Raw genomic sequence first — 18,841 nt, 5'->3', positions numbered from 1 at the left:
CTGTAATGCAGTTTTACGTCACAGATATTTCTATGGCTCGTTTTCACTGCCCATTTCCTGTGTAGCACTTGATATAAAAGTGCCCTTTATAAATGAAGGTCACATGAGGCAGATTGAAAACTTGTGAGCAGAATTCTCTTACATTGTAGAATGTGGTAGGGACTATAGATTGGGAGGGACTAGTGATTAATTGGTGTAATGTTCTCTGTGAAGCACTGCTGGAATATGTCATTGCTATACAGGGCCGGTTCTCTCATGAAGCAAGGTGAAACACTTGCATCAGGCGCACAGATTACAGGGGCAGCATGTTTGTACTGTGTGTTCACAGTAACAGTATGCAGAGCAGGAGGAGAAGCGGGAGGAGAGTGAGCGAGGAAAAATAGGTCATCATCGGGGAAAAGCAGCTTGTTGTGCTGTGAGAGGTGTCTGACAGTGAGTGAGGAAGGGGGAGGCAGGAGAGCAGCAGTGTTTTATTTGACTTGTACAGCGGAAGAGAAGAGGTGGCACTGCTGTCCTGAGTGAGGAGGATGGAGGACGGCTGACTGACTGAGGGTGAGCAGTTTGTTTGTCACAGACTCGCAGCCAGCCAGCCAGCTTGCCAGTGTGTTATTGTGTTGAACTGAAGAATGTCATGTCTCAGGTTATTGCACATGCTCCCTTGCTGACTGAAAACATTATATAAAGCAAAAATATTACATGGCATAACAGCATTATTAACAAAACTCGTGCCATGTAAATTGTCGGGTGCTGTATGATCATTCAAAATCGGGAACGGGGTGTGGGGCACATCCTCACAAGTTTGACTCAGGCAGCAAAAAGTCTAGAGCTGGCCCTGGTGCTATATAAATGTGAATAATGATATTTAGGTCAAACTGTTTGTTGGAAGTTCCCCAACACTCCTATCATTTGCAGAAGTTACTGGTGCTCTGGTGACCTAAGGAAAGAGGCACTTCCTCTCTGGAATGCACTTGCCTGTACTGGCATACTGGAATAAAGCTGTGGTTCATACCTCATTAGCAGGCAGAGCTATTTACTACTGTTTACATTTGTCTACCAGGCCAGAGCTGCCATGTTTGCTCATTTACTATTGCACTGCCATGAATCCAATAGTCAGCACATAGCTTTTACAACATTTTTGTTAATTAATCAGGTATTAAAGAGGAACTCCAGTGAAAATAATGTAATAAAAAAAGTGCTTCATTTTTACAATAATTATGTATACATGATTTAGTCAGTGTTTGCTCATTGTAAAATCTTTCCTCTCCCAGATTCACATTCTGACATGTATTACATGGTGACATTGTTACTGTGGGCAGATTATGTAGCTGTTTCTAGCTGTTCTGGCTTTAACAGACAGCTATAAACAGCCATTTCCTGTCTGTGAACATTGTTACATTGTGGCAGTTTGCCCAGAGTACCGTACGGTACCAGAGCCTCTTGTGGGAGGGGTTTCAGCACAAAATCAGTCATACAGTGCCCCCTGATGGTCTGTTTGTGAAAATCATTATATTTCTCATGTAAAAGTGGGTATCAGCTACTGATTGGGATAAAGTTCAATTCTTGGTCGGAGTTTCTCTTTAAGCAGATACAATTTCTGCTTTCTGTTTTAACACCCCTAGCGTTTTACCTATTACAATATTTAGATATCAACTCTAACAATCTGCATAAAAGTGTCTTTACATCAATTTGTCCAGTAAACTTTTTGATCCATGTGTTACTGTTGTTATATACCCCAGTTATACCTAGATTCTGAGATATTTATTTCAGCACCAGTTACCAGTAGGGAACAGCAAGGAAATTTTGGTCTTGCAGCGAATCAGTCCCAATCTCGATCAGTTAAATGTAATTGGCAGAAAATAAACCTTGTTGATGCACCTGTGAATGATTCTAATGGTGAGCATTCCACAACAATTTAGTTAATTTTAAAAACATTTTTCACAATCAGTTATGATGGATAGGAAGTACCAATTGCTCCATTGATGGTGAAATAATCCATGTATTATGAGCAGGGCCGGGCCGAGGCATAGGCTGGAGAGGCTCCAGCCTCAGGGCGCAGTGTAGGAGGGGGCGCACAATTCATTCAGCTGTCATTCCTAATTGTGTTTGAAGCAGAAATAAATAAGAAAATGGGATACATAGCAGTGACTGCAAGCCAGATAACTAGATATTAAGGTGTTAGGGAGGTTGTGGACCCTGTGGCCCTCTTAGTCTAATAGCAATCAGTGTGTGATGGCTGGGGTGGCAGGGATGGAGGGGCGCACTTTGGTGTCTCAGCCTTGGGTGCTGGAGGACCTTGTCCCAGCTCTGATTATGAGATTTTCCCATCGCATTTATCTGATTGCTAGGTCAATTCTTTGCTGAAAATTGTACCATTAGTGGACACCTTAAAGGTCGCCACACACAAAAGATGAACAACTTTTTTTTATTTTTTTTTTGCCAAACGAGAAATATGATTGAATTTTAGATTTTTGGTTTTTTTTTCATTAAAACTTGATTGGGAGTGGTTGACATTTCTGTACAATTTTTCAGAAGATTGAAGATTGTAGTATAGATTGTTAGCTTCTTGTATTATAGATCCAACCATTTTTTATCAGAATTTTCAGTCATTTTTTCATAATTGTGGAAGAAATGGATTGTACTTCTTGAACTGAAAAGAAATATAATCCAATTTCATCATGTAGCCATGTTAGGCAAGAAGGAGGAATTTCTATATAAACAATCATAAAAATAAGTAGCACATTCCTAAATCGAAGGAAAATGTTGGCACAATCTTTCGATCGATTGTAACCCTTAAAGGACTACTATCGTGAAAATCGTAAATTTTTAAATACATTTAAACACATACAAATAAGAAGTACATTTCTTCCAGAGAAAAGTGAGCCATAAATTACTTTTCTCCCATGCCGCTGTCACTTACAGTAGGTAGTAGATATCTGTCAGAACCAACAGGTTTTGGATTAGCCCATCTCCTTATGAAAGGGGGGGGGGGGGTTCTCAGGGTTTTCTTTATTTTCAGAAGCACTTAGTGAATGGCAGCTGCTCTGTCCAACTGCCCAAAAAGTGTTCAGCGAGCAGGCATGCTGGCCAGCATCTTTGAATAAATCCTCTTCAGGGAGTGTATTTATAAAGAATAAAGGTCATGCTGAGAATCAACAATAAAGAGATGGACTAGCCCAAAAACCTGTCATTTCTGTCTGATTTCTACTAACTACTGTAAGTGACAGCAACTTAGGAGAAAAGTACTTTACGGCTCATCTTACTCTGGAAAAAAACATACTTCTTATTTGTATGTGTTTACATGTATTTTAAATTTCACATTTTTACATGATATTGGTCCTTTAATATCCAATGAAAGCCTAATCAAATGTGCTACTGCCAGTTTAGCAAAATTTATTTGCAAGATTGTAAGTTCAACAAAAACCTTGCATAACTGCCCAGGGCGATTTTGCTTATCACTAAATGCTACTGTTGGGGTTTTATAATTTATAGTTACATAGTTTGGTTTAAAAAAAAACATCCGTCCATCATGTCCAACCAGAAAAAAATAATAATAAATTAAAAAAAAAAAAAAAAACACCAACCTGAACCTGCACATACTACAGTTGATCCAGGGGAAGGAGAAGAACCTTACAAGGCTTGGGCCAGTTAGCCTTAAAAGGGCAATATTTCATCGCGACCGCAGATAGCAGTCAGATAAATCTCTGGATAAACTCTTCCAGGAATTGGGAACTAGTCAAAGAAAGAAGGAAGTTCAGTTAGAGCAGGGTTATTTTTAAATCCTTGTGTCATTTTCAAGATCCCTGTCATTAGAAATGAATAGCATTTTCAGCATACTTCCCCTTTTGAAGCACAGCATGGATAAGGACTTGTACAAGCACTGGCACACTGAAACATTATTGTATTATCAGTTTAAGCATCAGCAAGCCTCTGCATCTCAGATAATCAAAGATAAGTCAGCATGATGTTACTGCAATACAGTTTTCACAACACTTTTTATTGAATTAGTTAATTAAAGTGATCCTGCTGGTGATAAGACTGCATACTGTTCAGCCTTACCTCTCAGCAACATTGACACCTGTGGTGATCTCCTGAGCTCTGATAAGTTCCAGTGTTTGGCTACACTTCCTGGTTCAGATGTCAAGGGAAACCTACTACCACCCATGACACACCTCATCACAGGACACTCCCTGTCCATCCCTGCTGCTTATTAGTGGTGCTCAAATACCCCTTTTTAAAATTCGAGTTTGGTCGAATTCGAATAGTAAATTATTCGAGGTCAGTCGAATATTCGAGTCGAATAATTTTTACTATTCGATTCGACCTCGGACTTCGAGCTGACTATTCGAGTCGGTATTCGAGCTCATTATTCGAGCTGACTATTCGAATTAGCCTTAAATAGCTTCCAACACTTGTTTTGAGGGTGAATGATGCAAGAAACATCTTTTTTTCCAAGTAACAACAGCAAGTGATTATGTGGGGATGTTCCTTAAAAAAAAAAAGGTGGAAAGAGAAGTTGTGTCCAGAATTTTGTTCAGTACTGTATATACTTCTTCTTCTTCTTCTTCTTCTTTATCTTCTATATCTTCTTCTTCTATATCTTCTTCTATATCTTCTTCTTCTATATTGTCTTCTTCTTCATCTTCTTCTTCTTCATCTTCTAATCTTCATCTTCTTCTTCTTCTTCATCTTCTTCATCTTCTTCTTCATCTTCTTCTTCTTCTTCTTCTTCATCTTCTTCTTCTTCATCTTCTTCTTCTTCTTCATCTTCTTCTTCTTCTTCTTCATCTTCTTCATCTTCTTCTTCTTCATCTTCTTCTTCTTCTTCATCTTCTTCTTCTTCTTCTTCTTCTTCTTCTTCTTCTTCTTCTTCATCTTCTTCATCTTCTTCTTCTTCTTCTTCTTCATCTTCTTCTTCTTCTTCTTCTTCTTCTTCTTCTTCTTCTTCTTCATCTTCTTCATCTTCTTCTTCTTCTTCTTCTTCTTCTTCTTCTTCTTCTTCTTCATCTTCTTCTTCTTCTTCTTCTTCTCCTTCTCCTTTTTCTATATCGTCTTCTTCTTCTTCACTTATTTCTCTTTCCATTTTTTTTTTAAAGAAATGCAGCTATTTTTGAGCGTAACAAATAGCTGGTGGGCGCACGCATGTTGGAAGCGCCATTGTATGTGCTCCCTGGCAGTGGAAACACACAGACAGCAGGAGGTAAATTCAGCAGCAGGAGAAGGAGGATGAGTGTGTGGCAGCAGGCAGTCAATGAGGCAGGCAGCGTGACATAATAGCCCTGGTACCTAGCGGTGATACCAGGGCTGTAAATAAACACAACAGGAGGTCCCAGACAGCGGTCGTGCAGCCGACATCGTGTCCAATACACAACTGGGACAACACAGTTTTCAACCCGGGCACCTCAGAAAAATTAAACCTTTTTTTTTTTTAATGGTTTTTTGGTTTTGGTTTTACAACCAATTACACAGATATAGCTATTATTTGACGTAATAGCTGGTGGCAGAGTGGCAGCAGAAGGTAATTCTGTGTACCCTGGCAGTGGGAAACACAGACAGACAGCAGCAGCAGCAGGAGGAGGAATGGAGGAGGAGCAGTGTGAGTGTGGCAGCAGGTAGGCAGCGTGACATAATAGCCCTGGTACCTAGCGGTGATACCAGGGCTGTAAATAAACACAACAGGAGGTCCCAGACAGCGGTCGTGCAGCCCACATCGTGTCCAATACACAACTGGGACAACACAGTTTTCAACCCGGGCACCTCAGAAAAATTAAACCTTTTTTTTTTAATGGTTTTTTTAGTTTTGGTTTTACAACCAATATAGCTATTGTTTGACGTAATAGCTGGCAGCAGAAGGTAATTCTGTGTACCCTGGCGGTGGGAAACACAGACAGACAGCAGAAGGGCAGTACACAACAGCAGCCCACTGTAGGTGTAAAATGTGTGGCTGCAGGCGACGTAATAGTCAAAGTGAACCAGGCTGGCTTAGTGAGCAGGAGCCAGGAGGTGGTAAAGGGTGGTAAAGGGTGGTAAGGCACATTAACGATGGTTCTAAGTTCCGGCGGCCAGTTCATGTCCCCCTCTCGCCGACAACAGGGGCCAGGAACTCGCCTTCCACCCACGCCTGGTTCATCTTGAGAAACGTCAGTCTGTCCACAGACTTGTGAGACAGACGTGAGCGTTTCTCGGTGACCACGCCACCAGCTGCACTGAAGCAGCGCTCGGACAGCACGCTGGAAGGGGGGCAGGACAGCACTTCCAGGGCGTACTGCGCCAGCTCGCTCCAGATCTCCAGGCGCTTGACCCAATACTCCATGGGATCAACAGGGGCATCGCTGTCAAGCCCGCTGTAGGACCCCATGTAGTCAGCCACCATGCGGGTCAGGCGCTGGCTGTGACCGGAGGAGGATGCTGCTGCATGCACCTCCTCTCTAGTCACTGCTGCCGGAGCCTCTACAGTAGAGTTGGGCCGAACGGTTCGCCGGCGAACGTGGTTCGCGCGAACGTAGGTGGTTCGCGTGCGGGTACCGCACGCGAACCTTTTGCGGAAGAAGTTCGGTTCGCCCCATAATGCACTGAGGGTCAACTTTGACCCTCTACATCACAGTCAGCAGGCCCAGTGTAGCCAATTAGGCTACACTAGCCCCTGGAGCCCCACCCCCCCTTATATAAGGCAGGCAGCGGCGGCCATTACGGCCACTCGTGTGCCTGCATTAGTGAGAGTAGGGCGAGCTGCTGCAGTCTCTCATATAGGGAAAGATTAGTTAGGCTTAACTTCTTCCTGGCTGCATACCTGTTCTGTTCAGTGAGCCCTCAGCCCACTGCATACCTGTACTGTGATCCTGCCACTGCATACCTGTTCAGTGATCCTGCCACTGCATACCTGTTCTGTTCAGTGAGCCCTCAGCCCACTGCATACCTGTACTGTGATCCTGCCACTCCATACCTGTTCAGTGATCCTGCCACTGCATACCTGTTCTGTTCAGTGAGCCCTCAGCCCACTGCATACCTGTACTGTGATCCTGCCACTCCATACCTGTTCAGTGATCCTGCCACTGCATACCTGTTCAGTGATCCTGCCACTGCATACCTGTTCTGTGAACCCGCCACTGTATACCTGTTCTGTTCAGTGGACCCGCCACTGTATACCTGTTCTGTGAACCCGCCACTGTATACCTGTTCTGTTCAGTGGACCCGCCACTGTATACCTGTTCTGTTCAGTGGACCCGCCACTGTATACCTGTTCTGTTCAGTGGACCCGCCACTGTATACCTGTTCAGTGAACCCGCCACTGCATACCTGTTGTGTTCAGTGAACCTGCCACTGCATACCTGTTCTGTGAACCCGCCACTGTATACCTGTTCTGTTCAGTGGACCCGCCACTGTATACCTGTTCAGTGAACCCGCCACTGTATACCTGTTCTGTTCAGTGGACCCGCCACTGTATACCTGTTTAGTGAACACGCCACTGCATACCTATTGTGTTCAGTGATCCTGCCACTGCATACCTGTTCTGTGAACCCGCCACTGTATACCTGTTCTGTTCAGTGGACCCGCCACTGTATACCTGTTCTGTGAACCCGCCACTGTATACCTGTTCTGTTCAGTGAACAGTTTGGTGTGTCAATGTGAAGCAGTACCTTAATTACACTACATGATTGATGTATACACATGCAAGATGTTTTAAAGCACTTTAGGCCTGTCATTTAGCATTCAATATGATTTCTGCCCTTAAAACGCTGCTTTGCGTCAAATCCAGATTTTTCCCGGGGACTTTTGGCGTGTATCCCACTCCGCCATGCCCCCCTCCAGGTGTTAGACCCCTTGAAACATCTTTTCCATCACTTTTGTGGCCAGCATAATTATTTTTTTTTTTCAAAGTTCGCATCCCCATTGAAGTCTATTGTGGTTCGCGAACCTAAAATCGGAGGTTCGGCCCAACTCTACTCTACAGTCCTGTAGAGCTCGTGGCTGAGAGACAGCAGGTCTGTGGGGCGCTTGCTGCTGGATGCAGGCACCTGCTGCTGCCTCTGTGCTGGCTGCTGGACAGTGGGGGTGGAAGGCTGGGGGAAGGCTTCCTCCAAGCGCTCAACAAGGGCCTGCTGCAAGCTCCTTATTTGTTGCGCTGGGTCTCCTCCTGCAGGCGGCAGGAACTGGCTCAACTTCCCCTTGAGGCGTGGGTCCAACATCATGCTGATCCAGATGTCCTCCCTCTGCTTCATCTGGATCACCCTGGGGTCCTTGCGCAGGCACGCCAGCATGTGCGCTGCCATTGGGAAGAGGCGGGCCACGTGTGCTGGCACATCGATGGCAGTGCTGTCCTCATCCTCCTCCTCTGCCTCGTCAGCCTCATCCTCTCTCCACCCCCGCACCAACTCAGCTGCGCTGTGCTGCTCCCCCTCATCAGCAGCAAGGTCAGGGACCTCCACCAAGTCCTCCTCCTCCTCCCCCTCAGAGGTGGACTGTGCAGCTGCTTGCCGCTCCTGCTGGTCCAAGGCTGCCACTCCCTGTTCCAGCAAAGCATCGAGGGCCCTGTTCAGCAGACAAACCAGGGGCACCCACTCGCAGACCATAGCATGGTCCCTGCTCACCATGTTAGTGGCCTGCAGAAAGGGAGCCAGCACTAAGTACACCTGCTGCATGTGCCTCCAGTCATCATCGGGGACGATGGACGGGATGTTGCTGGTCTTGTCCCTTCTCTGAGCGGCGGAAACAGTGGCCAGGGCAAGGTACTGGTTGACAGCGTGCTTCTGTTCAACCAGACGCTCCAACATCGCCAGGGTGGAGTTCCAGCGAGTCGGAACGTCAAGGATCAGCCGATGGCGTGGCAGCTCCAGCTCCTTTTGCACGTCTTCCAGGCTCGCACAGGCTGCAGCCGAGCGCCGGAAGTGACGCACAACGTTCCTTGCCGTTTCCAGCAGTTCGCCCATCCCCTGGTAGGTGCGCAAGAACTTCTGCACCACCAGGTTCAGCACGTGGGCAAGACAGGGGATGTGGGTCAGGTTTCCCCTGTCTATTGCGGCAACCAGATTGGCCCCATTGTCGGCCACCACCTCTCCGACTTTGAGGCCTCTGGGGGTCAGCCAAATCCTCTCCTGCTCCTGGAGTTTGGCCAACACATGGGTTGCCGTCAGCTTGGTCTTCCCAAGGCTGACCAAGTGCAGCAGCGCTTGGCAGTGGCGGGCCTTCACGCTGCTGCTGAGGCGGGGGGTTTGGCCAGGTGTGCCGGAGGATGGCAGAGGATCGGAGGAACCTGCTGCAGTTCCCCTGACCCTGCGGGGTGGCACCACCCACTGTGTTGCTGCTGCTGCTGTGCCCGCTGCTGCTCTCCCATCCTCACCCCCTTCCACCAAGCTGACCCAGTGGACAGTGAAGGACAGGTAGCGGCCTGTCCCGAAGCGGCTGCTCCAGGAGTCCATGGTGACGTGGACCCTTTCACCAACCGCGTGCTCCAGCCCTCGCTCCACATTGGCCATCACAAAGCGGTGCAGTGCAGGAATGGCCTTGCGGGAGAAAAAGTGTCTGCTGGGGAGCTGCCAGTCTGGGGCTGCGCAAGCAAGCAGCGCACGAATGTCGCTCCCCTCCTGCACGAGCGTGTACGGCAGGAGTTGGGAGCACATGGCCCGTGCCAGCAAGCCGTTCAGCTGCCGCACGCGACGGCTGCTGGGAGGCAGAGCCCTAACCACCCCCTGGAAGGACTCGCTCAAAAGGCTCTGGCGTGGCCTTTTGCTGGCACGGGAATCAGCAGACACAGCGGAGGAGGCCACTGAGGACTGGCTGCCAGAACAGGCCTCAGTGTCGGCGGGAGGAGTTGCAGAGGGGGGAGGAGCAGTGCGTTTCCGCACTCCTGGTGGTGCTGCTGGAGGAGCAGGAGGGCGGGTGGCTGCTGTTGCTGCTGCTGCTGAAGGCTGTGCAGTGATGGGTGTGGTGCCACTGCCAGCACCAGATGCCTTCAGCCTCTGGAACTCCTCATGCTGGTGGAAATGTTTCGCAGCAAGGTGGTTGATGAGCGAGCTGGTGCTGAACTTTAAGGGGTCTGCACCTCTGCTCAACTTCCGCTGACAGTGGTTGCAAGTGGCGTACTTGCTGTACACAGTGGGCATGGTGAAATATCGCCAGATTGGTGACAGAAACATCCCCCTACGGCATGGAAGCGCTGCTGCCTGTCTCCCTGTGGTGGTTGGGGGGGGGGGCTTGGGTGCGGCTGGTGGTGGTACTGGCAGATGCTGCTGCTGCTGCTGCTGAGCCTGAGACACCAGCAGGCTGTGGGACCTGCCTACTGCTGCCAATGCTTGCAATGATGCGCCTCCTTGCAAGGCCCACAAGAGCATCCTCCTCCTCCTCCTCAGAGCTGCTGAGGACGACATCCCCTGGAGGTGGTGGCACCCAGTCTCTGTCTGTCACCGGGTCATCATCATCCTCCCCCTCCTGAAACATGTCCTGCTGGGATGATGACCCCCCAAACTCCTCTCCTGATGCATGGATGGGCTGCTTGACTGTCGCCACAGTCTTGCTGTCCAATCCCTCATCCCCCAAAGTGCCCATCAGCATCTCCTCCTCAAAATCGCCAACAACAGCAGACAATACCCTGATGGTGCCTGGGGTAAAAATACTGCTGAGTGACAGGTCGCCAACTTGTGACGGTGAACTGGCCTCCTCCCCAGACCCTGCTGGGCGGCTGCTGCGAACAGGGGTGGTGGTGGTGGTGGTGAGGGTGGAGGCCTCGGATGCAGAGCTGATGGCGGGCTGCTCATCCTCCGTCATGAGTTGCACCACAGTGTCTGCATGCTTTTCCTCAATGGGACGTTTCCGACCCGGCTGGAGGAAAATCGGAGCAGGTGCTACACGCTGCTGCTGCTGTGTCTCTGCAGCGTGAGTTGCAGATGCTCCTGCTGGGCGGCGCCCAAGGCGTCCACGGCCAGTGGCTATGGGAGGAATGTTAGCCACTGACGCTGCTGCTGCTGCTGCGGAACTGTGCATGGTGGCGCGGCCGCGGCCTGCCACAATGCTGCTCCCTCTCCTCCTGATTCCCTTGCTGCCCTTCCCCTTGCCCAAACCGCGCTGGCTGCCACTTCCAGACATCTTCGATGTTTTGGGCGTATAGACAAAAGTTTTTTAAAAGGGCGGGTGAAAAGTGGGGTACTTTAATGGAGTGGGTTGGTGGGTGAGGTGACTGAGTGAGTGTCCCTAGTACAGTAAGTAAGTAGTAACAGTCAGTAAGTACAACTAACTAATTACAATAAGCAATCAGTTATCAGAAGGAAATAGAGTGTGTGTAGTGTGTGTACACAGACAGTGAGTGCACACACGCAGGAGCTAGTAGCCTATGAACAGTGACTGAGTGTCCTAGACTCCTAGTACAGTAAGAGTAAGTAGTAACAGTAAGTACAACTAACTAATTACAATAATCAATCAGTTATCAGAAGGAAATAGAGTGTGTGTAGTGTGTGTACACAGACAGTGAGTGCACACACGCAGGAGCTAGTAGCCTATGAACAGTGACTGAGTGTCCTAGACTCCTAGTACAGTAAGTAGTAACAGTAAGTACAACTAACTAATTACAATAAGCAATCAGTTATCAGAAGGAAATAGAGTGTGTGTAGTGTGTACACACTACACAGACAGTGAGTGCACACACGCAGGAGCAGCTAGTAGCCTATGAACAGTGACAGTGAGTGTCCTAGTACAGTTACAGTATATAACTACAATACTAATACAATCAGTAGTAAAGGACAGCAGAAATACTGGTATAGATGAGAGAAATAAACAGAGGACAGGAGAGAACAGCTGCCCACACAGGCAGGCCCTGAGGCCTAAAGCTGTAAGCGTGCAGCAGCTGTCTGAGTCTCTCTCTATGTAACACAAAAGCTACTAACTAAAATACAATGTCTAACTAACTAACAACAATATAGGTGTGTATAGGAGGTGTATGTGAGCAAAAACGCTAGGTAAATGACCACAATAGAGCTCTTGCTAAGCCAAAGCACAAAGGAGCAACTCTCTCTCTGTACAAGTCTCAGGCAAGCACGGAGAAACCTAACATGGCGGCCGCTATTTATAGGGTAGGGGCTGGCCAGGGTCCCCCTCTGTGATTGGCTGCCGTCAGAGGGCCTGGGAGCCCTCTGATTGGCTCTAAGGACATCAATCTGGGCTATGACGCTATTCGAGCTCGGTACCGAGCTCGAATAGCGCCGGTTTGCTCGAATAGCTCGAATAGTGAATGGGCTATTCGAGTGTACTCGAATAGCCCATTCGAATAGCTACAGCTATTCGGAGCTCGAATACCGAGCTCGAATAGCTGAAAAAGAGCTCGAATATTCGAGCTACTCGAATATTCGAGCTCTGCTGAGCACCACTGCTGCTTATATCATAGTCTGGCCTTTGCTCTAATGCACAGGGCAGGCAGGTGTCAGGTAGGGAGGGGTACAGAGTTAGTTCTGAATACCATAGTAAGCAGTGGCGTAGCTAAGGAGCTGTGGGCCCCGATGCAAGTTTTACAATGGGGCCCCCCAAGTATTCTATACATAACAATTGATACGGCGCACCAAAACCTGCTAATGGCAACTACAGTGTCAGAGGTGCAAGAAGGGGATGGGGGACAGTATGTTAATTATTACCATTATTCAAAGTATCTATAGAAGTGATTATTATGAGCACAGGACCAATAGAGAGCTAATACTGTAGTTGAGAGAGGGCCCTTTGGGGCCCCTCTGGCCCAAGGGCCCCGATGCGGTCGCAACCTCTGCAACCCCTATTGCTACGCCCCTGATAGTAAGATTATCACCTGAGTGGACAGAGTTAGTTTTCAGTCCGTACTTGGATTATTGCTGTGCCTCAGCAGAGCCCTGTGAATTAGGGAAACCATGGCTCCTCCGTTGGTGAGGCTGCATCAGTGGTGTATCTATAGGTGTGCATGCATCTCTTGCGTGCTATAGGCGCCATTTGCGCTCCCCTCCTTCTCTCCTGTCTTGCACTTACTGCCTCCCTAATACACTCATAGAAATTTTATCAGCAGCAACCAGAAGACAGGAGAGTAGTGCACAGTGACCACGGAGGACTGTGAATACAGAACTGATGTCATCGGTCATGTTCTGCATTTAATGTGCACCACGTGCCTGTTATGCGCTGTTCTCCTGTCTTCTGGTCACAGCGGATATGAGATCTGTGAGGCAGGCAGTGCAGCCTGGTGGAGAAGGAGGAGGGGTCTACTTTCACTAACTGTACTGAAGAGAGGGCGGCTACCTATCCTGGGTAGAGTTGGGCCGAACGGTTCGCCTGCGAACGGTTCCATGCGAACTTCAGTGGTTCGCGTTCGCATCCCGCAGGCGAACTTTTGCGGAAGTTCGGTTCACCCCATAATGCACCATGAGGGTCAACTTTGACCCTCTACATCACAGTCAGCAGGCCCAGTGTAGCCAATTAGGCTACACTAGCCCCTGGAGCCACTCCCCCCCCTAATACAAGGCAGGCAGCGGCGGCCATTATGCTCACTCGTGTGCCTGCGTTAGTGAGAGTAGGGCGAGCTGCTGCAGACTGTCTCTCATAGGGAAAGATTAGTTAGGTTTAGCTTGTTCCTGGCTGCATACCTGTTCTGTTCAGTACCTGCATACCTGTTCAGTGAACCTGCCGCTGCATACCTGTTCTGTGAACCCACCACTGCATACCTGTTCTGTGAACCCACTACTGCATACCTGTACTGTGAACTCACCACTGCATACCTGTTCAGTGAACCCACCACTGCATACCTGTTCAGTGAACCCACCACTGCATACCTGTTCAGTGAACCCACCACTGCATACCTGTTCTGTAAACCCACCACTGCATACCTGTTCTGTGAACCCACCACTGCATACCTGTTCAGTGAACCCACCACTGCATACCTGTACTGTGAACTCACCACTGCATACCTGTTCAGTGAACCCGCCACTGCATACCTGTTCAGTGAACCTGCCACTGCATACCTGTTCTGTGAACCCACCACTGCATACCTGTTCTGTGAACCCACCACTGCATACCTGTACTGTGAACTCACCACTGCATACCTGTTCAGTGAACCCACCACTGCATACCTGTTCAGTGAACCCACCACTGCATACCTGTTCAGTGAACCCACCACTGCATACCTGTTCAGTGAACCTGCCACTGCATACCTGTTCTGTGAACCCACCACTGCATACCTGTTCTGTGAACCCACCACTGCATACCTGTTCTGTGAACCTACTACTGCATACCTGTACTGTGAACTCACCACTGCATACCTGTTCAGTGAACCCACCACTGCATACCTGTTCAGTGAACCCACCACTGCATACCTGTTCAGTGAACCTGCCACTGCATACCTGTTCTGTGAACCCGCCACTGTATACCTGTTTTGTTCAGTGAACCCGCCACTGCATACCTGTTCTGTTCAGTGAACCCGCCACTGCATACCTGTTCTCGCCATGGTGCGCACCAGTCCAGCACGGCCGTCACTACACAAACAGCTGTTTGCGGTGCGTTACACGGTGAGTTTGGTGTGTCAGTGTGAAGCAGTACTTTAATTACACTACCTGATTGATGTATACACATGCAAGATGTTTTAAAGCACTTTAGGCCTGTCATTTAGCATTCAATGTGATTTCTGCCCTTAAAATGCTGCTTTGCTTCAAATCCAGATTTTTCCCGGGGACTTTTGGCATGTATCCCACTCCTCCACCTGGGGGTCCAGGTGTTAGACCCCTTGAAACATCTTTTCCATCACTTTTGTGGCCTGCATAATTTTTTTTTTCAAAGTTCGCATCCCCATTGAAGTCTATGGCGGTTCGCGTACTTTTACGCGAACCGAACCTTACGCGGAAGTTCGCGAACCCGGTTCGCGAACCTAAAATCGGAGGTTCGGCCCCACTCTAATCCTGGGGCCTCATTTCACTAACTGTACTGAGGAGAGGTGGACTACCTATCCAGGGGGCTACTTTCACTAAATGTACAGATGGGAGGGGGGCTACCTATCCTGGGGGCTACTTTCACTAAAGGTACGGATGGGAGGGGGGCTACCTATCCTGGGGGCTACTTTCACTAAATGTACGGATGGGAGGGGGGCTACCAATCCTGGGGGCTACTTTCACTAACTGTACTGAGGGGAGCGGGCTACCTATCTGAGGGCTACTTTCACTAACTGTATTAAGGTTTGGGGGGGGTAGGGGAGCTACTTATCTGTGGAGGAGCTACTTTCACTAACTGTACTGAGATAAAGGGGGGGTACCTATCCGTCGGAATACTTTCACTAACTAAACTGAGGTAAGGGGGATACCTATGTGGGGGGCTACTTTCACTAACTGTATTGAGGGTAGGGGGCTACCTATCCAGGGGGCTCCTTTCTCTACTGTACTAAGGTGAGGGGGGCTACCGATCCAGGGGGCTACTTTACTAACTGTATTGAGGGGAAATCAGCAAACATTTCCCCAAATATGAAATCTAGCACTGTCACTACCATCCACATATACAGCTGCACAAGACACATAGGGACAGCCATGTCCCTATTATTTAAAGTGTACACACTGTCCCTTTAAGAGAATCTGAAACCTACAAAATTACCTCTTTTTTTTGGCAGTGCTCTACAGCATTTATGGCATAGCTGAAACGCGCTATCCTGCAGCAAAACAAGGCCTTAATCCCCCCAAATACTATAGCAAAAATCCACGAGTTTCAAAGTTGTGAATTTTGCTGCCCGGGGTGGCAGAGCTTAGCGCTGTAGCTCTGCCTCCATTCACGTCAATCTCTGCGGATTTCTGCCTCTCCCCCGTCCCTCTTAGTGAAAGAAGACTGAGGGGGCGGGGGAGAGGCAGCGATCAGTGGGGATTGATGCGAGGAGAGGCAGAGCTACTGCTCACAGCTCTGCCTCTAACAAGAAGGAGCCCCGCAATTTGCCCAGGGGATTTTGGGGTGAATAAGGCCTCGTTTTGCTGCGGGATAGCAGCGTTTCAGCTATGCCATTAATGCTGTAGAGGACTGCCTAAAAAAAAGAGGTAATTTTGTAGGCTTCAGACTCTCGTTAATCCGAGCCAGATTAAAACCATACAGGTCTCCAAGAAGAGGAATAAATGTGCCTGTGTCGATTTCCTTCACATTGCATGTAATCACGTGACGTTCAGGAGAACCAGCAGCAGAAAATGGGTGGCTGCTGCAGAGAATGGGTGAGAGACACAACTCCGTAGGAAATGAGACTGTATCTAATACTACTGCTGTGCTTACTCTGTGGCTACCTACCTGGGGAAACACCGGAGGGAGCCTCAGGAGAGGGAGGGAGGAAAGATGTCAGGCCCCATCAACAGCCTACATGAAGAGGAGACAGCCTAGGCGGAAAAATCCTCCTTCCCAGGTCCAGTTCGCCTCTGGCCAAAAGTGACAGAGACAACAATATATGAAACATGTTTAGTGGTTTAAAAAAAGAGTTAAAATTCCCTAGTTATTTTAATTGCTGTCCCTAAATTTTGTTTGTAGGGCTACAAGCTTTAAAGGGGAACTGAAGAGAGAGGCAGGGCCGGGACAAGGCTTCCCAGCACTAGAGGCTGGGATTCCAAAGTGCGCCCCCCCCCCCCTTCTTCAAAGGAGGTAATTTAAGCAACTATAGGTGCCCATGTTAACTTCTATTAAATTCTGTTAAATTACTGGCTGTAGCTAGTAATTTGGGCACTGGGGACACACAATAGCTCTGTAGAGGAACTCTGTACATCAGGGACAATAGAAAAGCCTTGGTGGAGTTTTTCTAGCTGTGGCGGGTACTGGTAGTGGCGAGAATAGCGATGATGGTACTAAAATCATTCTGCCTTCTTAATCTCAAGTATGATTTAAATGTATGCCACACACCAAAAAAAAAAAAAAAACCCACAAACACACACAGTATATACACATACACTGTACATACATACACTGTACTTACACACACACTGTACACACACATACTGTACATACACACACTGTACACACACACTATACACACACACACTGTACTTACACACACACTGTACTTACACACACACTGTACATACACACACTGTACATACACACACACTGTACTTACACACACACTGCACATACACACACTGTACTTACACACACACACACACACACACACACACACACACACACACACACACACACACACACACACACACACACACACACACACACACACACACTGTACATACACACACACATACACACACTGTACATACACACACTGTACATACACACACACTGTACATACACACACTGTACATACACACACACACACTGTACATACACACACACACACTGTACATACACACACACACACTGTACATACACACACTGTACATACACACACACTGTACATACGCACACACACACACACTGTACATACACACACACACTGTACATACACACACACACACACACACACACACTGTACATACACACACACACACTGTACATACACACACACACACTGTACATACACACACACTGTACATACACACACTGTACATACACACACACTGTACATACACACACACTGTACATACACACACACTGTACATACACACACACTGTACATACACACACGCATGCACAAACTGCACACACACACTGCACATACACACACACACTGCACATACACACATGCATGCACAAACTGCACATACACACACACACACACACACACACACACACACACACACTGCACATACACACACACTGCACATACACACACACACACACACACACACACACACACACACACACACACACACACACACACACACACACACTGCACATACACACACACTCATACCTCCCAACTTTTGAAGATGTGAAAGAGGGACACTTAAGCCACGCCCCCTGTGCGGCCTTAAGCCACACCCCTGCTTTTGCAAGAGGGTGACAATGGAAGGGAGTTTGCGGGGAGGGTGCCAGTGGGTGGGAGAGGGTGACACTTGGTGGAAATGAGGGTGCTAGTGGGTGGGGGAGGAAGGTGCCAGTGGGTAGGAGGAGGGTGTCGACAGGGTGCAGGGACAGGGTGCAGGGACTGGGTGCCTGGAGCAGGGTGCAAGGACAGGGTGCCTGGAGCAGGGTGCAAGGACAGGGTGCCTGGAGCAGGGTGCAAGGACAGGGTGCCTGGAGCAGGGTGCTTGGGGCAGGGACAGGGTGCAGGGACTGGGTGCCTGGAGCAGGGACAGGGTGCCTGGAGCAGGGTGCTTGGGGCAGGGACAGGGTGCAGGGACTGGGTGCCTGGAGCAGGGTGCTTGGGGCAGGGACAGGGTGCAGGGACTGGGTGCCTGGAGCAGGGACAGGGTGCCTGGAACAGGGTGCTTGGGGCAGGGACAGGGTGCAGGAACTGGGTGCCTGGAGCAGGGTGCTTGGTGCAGGGACTGGGTGCAGGGACTGGGTACCTGGAGCAGGGACTGGGTGCCTGGAGCAGGGACTGGGTGCCTGGAGCAGGGACTGGGTGCCTGGAGCAGGGACTGGGTGCCTGGAGCAGGGACTGGGTGCCTGGAGCAGGGTGCTTGGGGCAGGGACAGGGTGCAGGGACTGGGTGCCTGGAGCAGGGACTGGGTGCCTGGAGCAGGGACAGGGTGCCTGGAGCAGGGACTGGGTGCCTGGAGCAGGGACTGGGTGCCTGGAGCAGGGACTGGGTGCCTGGAGCAGGGACTGGGTGCCTGGAGCAGGGACTGGGTGCCTGGTGCAGGGACTGGGTGCCTGGTGCAGGGACTGGGTGCCTGGTGCAGGGACTGGGTGCCTGGTGCAGGGGCCAGGCACTGGGTGCCTGGGACAGGGGCCAGGCAGGGGCCAGGCACTGGGTGCCTGGGACAGGGGCCAGGCACTGGGTGCC

The 18,841-nt window shown here is 49.2% G+C and overlaps 1 protein-coding gene and 1 long non-coding RNA gene across 4 annotated transcripts in view; one reads left to right on the top strand and one right to left on the bottom strand.

The window, feature by feature from the left end:
* Positions 1-18,841, top strand: part of SSC4D (scavenger receptor cysteine rich family member with 4 domains) — a 198,904-nt gene that overhangs the window by 71,055 nt on the left and 109,008 nt on the right. The gene's annotated exons all lie outside the window — the stretch shown is intronic.
* The window catches only part of LOC137546349 (uncharacterized), a 29,347-nt gene that overhangs the window by 6,786 nt on the left and 3,720 nt on the right, over positions 1-18,841 (bottom strand). For both annotated transcript variants that reach the window (XR_011026245.1, XR_011026246.1), the window contains exons 2-3: positions 16,240-16,364; positions 3,582-3,729 (exon numbers count right to left, since the gene is read on the bottom strand). This is a non-coding gene — a long non-coding RNA (uncharacterized lncRNA). The remainder of the gene's footprint in view (positions 1-3,581; positions 3,730-16,239; positions 16,365-18,841) is intronic.

Source organism: Hyperolius riggenbachi, chromosome 2, assembly GCF_040937935.1.
Source record: "Hyperolius riggenbachi isolate aHypRig1 chromosome 2, aHypRig1.pri, whole genome shotgun sequence".
Classification (NCBI taxonomy): Eukaryota; Metazoa; Chordata; class Amphibia; order Anura; family Hyperoliidae; genus Hyperolius; species Hyperolius riggenbachi.
The sequence above is the reverse complement of the archived record's forward strand: the minus strand, read 5'-3'. Positions and strand labels throughout refer to the sequence as shown.